This window comes from Salmo salar, chromosome ssa14 (genome assembly GCF_905237065.1).
Source record: "Salmo salar chromosome ssa14, Ssal_v3.1, whole genome shotgun sequence".
Lineage (NCBI taxonomy): Eukaryota > Metazoa > Chordata > Actinopteri > Salmoniformes > Salmonidae > Salmo > Salmo salar.
The window spans coordinates 94,519,292-94,527,139 of record NC_059455.1 but is presented as its reverse complement, the minus strand read 5'-3'; the positions used below and the strand labels follow the sequence as shown (position 1 = coordinate 94,527,139).

At 45.3% G+C, this 7,848-nt stretch overlaps 1 pseudogene; it reads left to right on the top strand.

Moving 5' to 3' along the window:
* LOC106570690 (eukaryotic translation initiation factor 3 subunit I-like) lies at window positions 1-7,846 on the top strand (annotated as a pseudogene).
* The last annotated feature ends 2 nt before the right edge of the window (window positions 7,847-7,848 follow it).

Genomic DNA, 7,848 nt, shown 5'->3' with positions numbered 1-7,848 from the left:
CTCTGATCTGGAGGACTCACTAAACAGAGAACATCCCTGGTCATCCCTACTGCATCTGGTCTGGAGGACTCACTAAACAGAGAACATCCCTGGTCGTCCCTACTGCAGAGGGAGACCTGATCTTCTCTGTTGCCATGTATGTAGAAACGAGACCTGTCACTCATAGGGCCGGGACCATACCAGTATTGCTGTTCTCGTTAGTGTCGTGGAAAGGAAAGGAAACGAAACACAAAGCGGATTCAACTTCTTTAGGAAAACAGTCCTAATGTTGGAAACAAACATTTCTGTTGTCACATGTATTTATTTTTTCCCCAAGCTATAGCGGACAATATTTTACATACATAACGTTTCTTAAAGGACCAAAGAGTTTGCTCTGCGTTGTTTTCATTTTTGCCTTGGAACAAATATTGAGATACTAGTATCGTCTCTCACCCACCATTTATTTAATTCCTAATTCACTCCATGTTTGTCAGACAGAATGAGGGATTGTCTAAATCTGACAACTGAATCTTAGTATGTGTAATTTTTGTTTAAAGGTAGCAAACGTGTGGTACTCTGTGAACGGGGAGCGACTCGGCACTTAACAATGGACATACTGGAGCTTTGTGGTGTGTGGATTGTGACTGTATCCTTTACATTAGGTCATCAAACAGTGCAATTTACCACTATATAATCTGTGTATGTTATATGTTCACGTCTGTTCATGTACAGTGCATTTGGAAAGTGTTTAAAGCCCTTCACTTTTTGTTACATTTTAAAATAAGGCTTTAACGTATTATAGTCTTCCCCCCCATCAATCTACACACAATACCCCATAATGACATCACAATACCCCATAATGACATCACAATACCCCATAATGACAAACCAAAAACAGGTTTTTAGAACATTTTGCAAATGTATTAAAAATAAAAAAAAATGAAATATCACATTTACATAAGTATTCAGACCCTTTACTTTGTTGAAGCACCTTTGACAGCCTTGAGTCTTCTTGGGTATGATGCTACAAGCTTGGCACACCTGTTTGGGGTTTTAGGCTGGGTTTCTGTACAGCACTTAGTGACATCAGCTGATGTAAGAAGGGCTTAATCAATAAATGTGATATTTGAGGAGTTTCTCCCATTCTTCTCTGCAGATCCTCTCAAGCTCTGTCAGGTTGGATGGGGAGCGATGCTGCATAGCTATTTTCAGGTCTCTCCAGAGATGTTCGATCAGGTTCAAGTCCGGGCTCTGGCTGAGCCACTCAAGGACATTCAGAGGCTTGTCCCGAAGCCACTCCTGCATTGTCTTGGCTGTGTGCTTAGGGTCGTTGTCCTGTTGGAAGGCGAACCTTCGCCCCCAGTCTGAGTTCCTGAGCGCTCTGGAGCAGGTTTTCATCAAGGATTTCTCTGTACTTTGCTCCGTTCATCTTTCCCTCGATCCTGACTAGTTTCCCAGTCCCTGCCGCTGAAAAACATCCCCACAGCACTATGCTGCCACCACCATGCTTCACCGTAGGGATGGTGCCAGGTTTCCTCCAGATGTGACACTTGGCATTCAGGCAAAATAATTCAATATTGGTTTCATCAGACCAGAGAATCTTGTTTCTCATGGTCTGAGAGTCCTTTTAGGTGCCTTTTTGGCAAACTCCAAGTGGGCTGTCATGTGCCTTTTACTGAGGAGTGTCTTCAGTCTGGCCACTCTACCATAAAGGCCTGATTGGTGGAGTGCTGCAGAGATGGTTGTCTGTCTGGAAGGTTCTCCTATCTCCACAGAGGAACTCTGGAATTCTGTCAGAGTGACCATCGGGTTCTTGGTCTCCTCCCTGACCAAGGCCCTTCTTCCATTTAACAATGATGGAGGCCACTGTGTTCTTGGGGGCCTTCAGTGCTGCAGACATTTTTTTTTAGGTACCCTTCCCCAGACCTGTGCTTCGACACAATCCTGTCTCGGAGCTCTACGGACAATTCCTTCAACCTCATGGCTTGGTTTTTGCTCTGACATGCACTGTCAACTGTGGGACCTTATATAGACAGGTGTGTGCCTTTCCAAATCATGTCCAATCAATTGAATTTACTTCAGGTGGACTCTAATAAAGTTGTAGAAACATCTCAAGGATGATCAATGGAAACAGGATGAACCTGAGCTCAATTTCGAGTCTGATAGCAAAGGGTCTGAATACTTATGTAAATAAGGTGTTTATTTTTTAATCATCCTGTTTAATCTTTGTCATTATGGGGTGTTATGTCTAGAATGAGGGGGAAAAACATTTGTTTAATCCGTTTTAGAATAAGGCTGTCCGTAAAAAAGTGGAACAAGTCAAGGGGTCTAAATGCACTGTATGTGATGTTTATATAGGTGTCATTGAGTGTTGGGGTTAGGTAATCTGGGGTTATGGTCCTGTTTTGGGGTTACGGGGGTAGGTAATCTGGGGTTACAGGGGGGTAGGTAATCTGGGGTTACGGGGGGTAGGTAATCTGGGGTTATGGTCCTGTTTTGGGGTTACAGGGGGTGGGTAATCTGGGGTTAAGGTTCTGTGTTGGGGTTACAGGGGGTGGATAATCTGGGGTTAAGGTCCTGTGTTGGGATTACAGGGGGTGGGTAATCTGGGGTTAAGGTCCTATGTTGGGGTTACAGGGGTGGGTAATGTGGGGTTACAGGGGTAGGTAATGTGGGGTTACAGGGGGTAGGTAATCTGGGGTTAAGGTCCTATGTTGGGGTTACAGGGGGTGGGTAATGTGGGGTTACAGGGGGTAGGTAATCTGGGGTTAAGGTCCTATGTTGGGGTTACAGGGGGTAGGTAATCTGGGGTTAAGGTCCTATGTTGGGGTTACAGGGGGTGGGTAATCTGGGGTTAAGGTCCTGCTTGCAACCCTAAGGTAGTTATGGGCAACATGAGTTTACGGGGGACAAGTGTAGTGTTGTCCTTAACCGTGCTCTCAGGGGACACCAAGAAGGTGCTGACAGGATCAGCAGACAACAGCTGTAGACTGTGAGACGGGTACGTGTGAGTGAGAAAACAAGATGGAGAAGCCGGATTTTAGTTACGTCTGTGTGTGTTTTTGTGTTTACTCGTATACGTGTGTTGAATGTGTGAGACTGAGGTTTAGTGAACAACTTCCTGGCGTGTGTGTGTGTAAGCGTGTAACTGTGTGTGGTATAATGCCCACTGTCCTCTCTCTCTCAGGTAAACAGCTAGCCATGTTGAACACCAGCTCGGCTGTGAGGACCTGTGGCTTTGACTTCAGTGACAACATCATCATGTTCTCTACAGACAAGCAGATGGGCTACCAGTGTTTCCTCAACTACTTCGACCTCCACGACCCCCAGCAGATCGGTAAGTAGTGTACACTTCTGATTAGTCTCTTTCACTCGTGGGTCTGTTACTGTATCCGACCATGTGTATCTCTCTGACATGCTGACCACACCAGACTCGATCAGGACACACAGGTTGAAATATCAAAACCAACTGTATTAATTTGGGGTTGACAGGTCGAAAAGCATTAAACATTTATGGCAATTTAACTAGCTAGTTTGCTGTTGCTAGCTAATTTGTCCTGGGATATAAACATTGGGTTGTTATTTTACCTGAAATGCACAAGGTCCTCTACTCTGACAATGAATCCACAGATAAAAAGGGTAAACTGGGAAGTTAGTTTCTAGTAATCTCTTCTTCTTCTGTGGACTTTATATGGTGGTTTGCCACCAACTTTAAGGTGCATTACCACCACCAACTGGAGTGTGGACCTCAGTTCATCTTTCAATCACTGACGTGGGTATATGCTCCTAAAAACCAATGAGGAGGAGAGGCATCCTTTCTCAATAGCAAGGCTATGCTCACTGAGTCGGCACATAGTCAAAGATTTCCTTAAGTTTGGTTCAGTCACAGTGGTCAGGTATTCTGCCACTGTGTACTCTCTTTTTAGGGCCAAATAGCATTCTAGTTTGATCTGAAAACCCAGCAGGCTCCGGACCTCGTGGGGTATGAGTTGAAAACCCCTGCCCTAGGCCCTTACCTTAACCGTATTGGTTTCACAACTGAAGGGACGGGAAAGAAAGAAACTGCTGTTTGCAGATGAAGGTGAAAGCAACCTTCCCTTCTAATGGGCTTTCTGGAGCGTCAGCTGTATTGTTTATGCCATTCCTTCAGATCAGAATGTATATATCTGGTTTCACAGCCATCAGTTGTCTGAGGATGTTTCTCCCCGTACCTCTCTCTCTCACGCCCTCTCTCCCTCTACCCATCCCCTCTCTCTCTCTCACGCCCTCTCTCCCTCTACCCATCCCCTCTCTCTCTCACGCCCTCTCTCCCTCTACCCATCCCCTCTCTCTCTCTCACGCCCTCTCTCCCTCTACCCATCCCCTCTCTCTCTCTCTCTCCCTCTACCCATCCCCTCTCTCCCTCTACCCCTTTCAATTCAATGAGCTCAGTTTCCACCTCATTTTGTGGGCAGTGTGCACATAGTCTGCCTTCTCTTGAGAGCCAGGTCTGCCTACGGCAGCCTTTCTCATTAACAAGGCTATGATCACTGAGTCTGTACATAGTTAAAGATGTAGTTAACTTTGGTTCAGTCACAGTGGTCAGGTATTCTGCTACTGTGTACTCTCTGTTTAGGGACAAATATAATTATTTTTTTTGTAAATTCTTTCCAATGTGTCAAGTAATTATCTTTTTGTTTTCTCATCATTTGGTTGGGTCTAATTATGTTGCTGTCCTGGTGCTCTGTGGGGTCTGTTTGTGTTTGTGAACAGAGCCCCAGGACCAGCTTGTTAAGGGGACTCTTCTCCAGGTTCATCTCTCTGTAGGTGATGGCTTTGTTATGGAAGGTTTGGGAATCGCTTCCTTTTAGGTGGTTGTAGAATTTAACGGCTCTTTTCTGGATTTGATCATTAGCGGATATCAGCCTAATTCTGCTCTGCATGTGGAGACTCAATTTGGTGTTTGTCCCATTTTGTGAATTCTTGGTTGGTGAGCGGACCCCAGACCTCACAACCATAAAGGGCAATGGGTTCTATAACTGATTCAAGTATTTTAGCCAGATCCTAATTGGTATGTCGAATTTGATGTTCCTTTTGATGGAGTAGAAGACCCTTCTTGCCTTGTCTCTCAGATCGTTCACAGTTGTATGGAAGTTACCCGTGGTATGTATAGTTTTATGTGTGCTCTAGGGCAACGGTGTCTAGATGGTGTTTGTGGTCCTGGGAACTGGACCTTTTTTTGGAACACCATTGTTGTTGTCTAACTGAGATTTACTGTCAGGGCCCAGGTCTGACAGAAACTGTGCAGAAGATCTAGGTGCTGCTGTAGGCACTCCTTGGTTGGGGACAGAAGCACCAGATCATCAGCAAACAGACATTTGACACCCTGACTCTCTCTCGCTGTCTGTGTCTGTGTAGAGGACAACCAGCCGTACCTGACGGTGCCCTGTGCTGAGTCTAAGATCACCAGTGCTGTTTGGGGGCCTCTGGGAGAGCTTGTTATCGCTGGTCACGAGAACGGGGAGATCAACCAGTTTAGCGCCAAGGTACACACCCCAGTTTATACACATTTCTGGAACACAGAAGGCAGATGAACTGTAGACTTAACACGTATCACGTGATAGTCTTGTCTTTGTCGTCACAGTCTGGAGAGGTGCTGAAGAAAGTGAAGGAACACAACAGATCGACATCCAGACCTCCGCTGATCTGACCATGGTCATCACAGCCTCTAAAGACTTCTCCTCTAAGGAATACACAGCCTCTAAAGACTGCTCCTAAGGTACGGACGGATGGATGCTCCAGCCTGGTCCCAGATCTGTTTTGTGCTCCTATTTACTCCATTACCGTCCTTGTCTTCTCACCCTCATTGCCAAACATGACATGTTATAACAGTGAGTGACAAGATCACACAGAGTGGCACTCAAGGTAGGGTACAGTTGGCTGACTATAACCCTCTCTGTCTGTCTATTTGTCTGTCTGTCTACCTCAGTTGTTTGACTCTACAACTCTAGATCACATCAAGTCCTTCAAGACAGAGAGACCTGTCAACTCTGCTGCCATCTCCCCCATCATGGACCACGTACGACGACACTCAGTCACTTTTGAGACCAGTGCATTCACAAAGTATTCAGACCCCTTGACTTTTTCCACTTTGTTACGTTGGTCTTATTTTAAAATAGATAATTATTTTTCCCTCCAATCTACAGACAATACAATGACAAATCGAAAATAGGTTTAGAAAATGTAGTATTTATAAAAACATACCTTATTTACATAAGTATTCAGACCCTTTAAATGGAGTAAGTTTGTAACCACCAAGACTCTTCCTAGAGCTGGCCGCCTAGCCAAACTGAGGAATCAGGGAGAAAGGCAACTAAGAACCCAATGGTCACTCTGACAGAGCTCCAGAGTTCCTCTGTGGAGATGGGAGAACCTTCCAGAAGGACAACCATCTCTGCAGCACTCCACCAGTCAGGCCTTTATGGTAGAGTGGCCAGACGGAAGCCACGCCTCAGTAAAAGGCACATAACTGACAAGTCAGGATCAAGGGGAAGATGAACGGAACAATGTACAGAGAGATCCTTGATGAAAACCTGCTCCAAACCGCTCAGGACCTCAAACTGGGGCAAAGGTTCATCTTCCGCCAAGACAACGCAGGAATGGCTTCGGGACAAGTCTCTGAATGTCCTTGAGTGGCCCAGCCAGACCCGAACATGATCGAACATCTCTGGAGAGACCTGAAAATATCTGTGTAGCGACGCTCCCCATCCGATCTGCAGAGAAGAATGCAAGAAACTCCCCAAATACAGGTGTGTCAAGCTTGTAGCCTCCTGCCCAAGAATACTCGAGGCTGTAATCAATGCTTCAACGAAGTACTGAGTAAAGGGTCTGAATACTTACGTAAACGTGATTTCAGTTTTGTATTTTTAATGAATTTGCAAAAATGTCAACCCGTTTTTGCTTAGTCATTATGGGGTATTGTGTGTAGATTGAGCAAAAAAAAAAAAAAATTTTAGAATAAGGCTGCAATGTAACAAAACATGGGAAAAGTCAAGGGGTTAGGGTTACCTGACCTTTAACCCCTGTGTGTGTAGGTGGTGATGGGAGGTCACCACCAGGATCGGCAAGTTCGAGGCAAGGTTCTTCCACGCAGCTTACGAAGAGGAGTTTGGCAGGGTCACTTCGGACCCCGACGGCAAGAGGTAAGGTCCAAAAGGCACTAAATAATATAACTTTATTATCCATCCAAGTGTGAAGCAGGCTGCTGAATAGCTAGTTTTTCTGTGGTGACGGGTAAGACCCTTTTGGGGGCGCAGAGGTTCTGGGTTGGAAACCTTGGTATGAGCTGAATCAGGAAGTGGTACTCGCTCAGCAAGCAGTGTGACTTCCATTACACAATGAAGTAGGGCCTTCCCTGTAGCTCAGTTGGTAGAGCATGGTGTTTGCAACGCCAGGATTGTGGGTTCGATTCCCACGGGGGGCCAGTACGAAAAAGAAAAAAAAGTATGTCGCTCTGGATAAGAGCGTCTGCTAAATGACCAAAAAATAATGTAAGTAGAGGAGTTGTCTTTTTAATACTTAATGATAATCTCTATGTGATGACCCTCTTTCTCGTCTTTAGCTATTCCAGTGGAGGAGAAGACCCATCACTTTGACCCCGAGCTGGAGGCCAGCAGTGATGCATCCCTCCATCTTATCAGCTGATAACAGGGATACGATTCCAGAATTAAGTGGTTGGCGGAAAGGAAGCCACGCAATAATTTGTTCTTCAACAAATAGCCCAACTGGAATGTTTGGCTGACGATATAGGAAGAGTTCACTTTTTTTTTCCTCACTATTCCAGAGTATTTAAACTGATTCTCCAAAATAAAAGGAAATTGAGCTGCTACG